Here is a 1,278-nt window from a genome sequence, read left to right as displayed (position 1 = left end):
CTTTCCCCAGAGGAGCGGGACAGGAGGATCAGTGAGTTCCTTTTCCCTTTTCCCGATGGAATTTCAACCCCTGGATCCAATTTTTCATTAATTTTWGGAAGTTTTGGGGTTTTCAGCCCCTTTTTCCCCATTCCCCCATTTTTGGGGATGGATCCAGACCCAAAAAATCTCCAAATAATTGAAATTTCCTTTTTTTTTTTATTTCAGGCAAGCTGACCTCAGACCTGGGTAAGGAATTTAATGGATTAAAATAAAGAATTTGGCTTTAAAATTATCAGTTTATCTTTAAATCGAACATTTTGGGCCTTCAAATGGAAATTTTTCCCTCAGAATTTGTGATTAAATGGCAATTGGCCTTAAATATGCAAATTTTGGTTGTAAAAATTGAATTTTTACCATTTTGTGCATTTTTTGGTGGTTTCCAGGCAATTCTTTTCCTTGATAAACCAAATTTTTAGTATTTTGTGGAGGGGAAYGTTTCTGTGGAATAAAAATTCCCTCAAATTGGAGGTTTTGGGGTGGGAGGAATCACTTTGGGAKTTTTTTTTATTTATTAATTCCTGGATTTTCAGGTGAATTTGTGATTTTTAAATGATTATTTCCTGTTTTTTAGGTGACTCCAATGCCAAACTCAGTAAGTCCAACCCCCCCTGGATGATTTTGATGGAAAATCCTCATTTTAAAGGAATTTTGGGGGAAATCTCCCCATTCCTGATCTGCAAACTGACCCAGAAAGGAAGGAATTATTTCATAATTCTCATTTTCCTGCTTTTTTCTCTTCTTCCCAGAGGAACGTGACAGGAAAATCAGTGAGTGCCTTTTTCCCTGATGCTTTTGGGGTGAAACCCCCTCATTTTGGGGCATCCTGGGGAAAAAAAAATGGGAAATAACTCAATTTTCCCCCAAATTTYCCCCAAATTTATGCATTTYCCACCGAGAAAAACCCCAAATAACCACAAATCCCATTTTTTTTCCTCTGCAGCCAAACTCTCTGCTGAAATCCGTGAGTGCTGCTCCTCGTGTGATGATTTTGGGCTCAAACTCCTCATTTTTGGTCGATTCTCATGGATTAATCCCCGTTTTTTCCATCCCACAGGAAGGTTCACGGCTCTGCTGGGTATGGACAGATTTTATTCCCATTTTTGGGGTGGTTTATGGATTTTTGGAGATTTTTGGGTTTATCTTTGGGATGGGAGAGGTAAAAAACCACCCCAAAATTCTGATTTTTGGTGCTTTTTCCTCCCTCTCCGCAGCCGAGCGCGACTCCGGGCTCCGTAA

The 1,278-nt window shown here is 39.5% G+C and overlaps 1 long non-coding RNA gene across 1 annotated transcript; it reads left to right on the top strand.

The window, feature by feature from the left end:
* The first annotated feature begins 9 nt into the window (after positions 1 to 9).
* LOC130588154 (uncharacterized) lies at positions 10 to 1,111 on the top strand. The gene is made up of 5 exons (XR_008966908.1): positions 10 to 31; positions 208 to 228; positions 614 to 634; positions 789 to 809; positions 983 to 1,111. It is a non-coding gene; the product is annotated as an uncharacterized LOC130588154 (long non-coding RNA).
* The last annotated feature ends 167 nt before the right edge of the window (positions 1,112 to 1,278 follow it).

This window comes from Malurus melanocephalus, unplaced genomic scaffold, assembly GCF_030028575.1.
Source record: "Malurus melanocephalus ecotype Western Australia unplaced genomic scaffold, MMel_1.1 scaffold_3540, whole genome shotgun sequence".
NCBI lineage: Eukaryota > Metazoa > Chordata > Aves > Passeriformes > Maluridae > Malurus > Malurus melanocephalus.
This window is presented reverse-complemented; position numbering and strand designations above follow the sequence as displayed.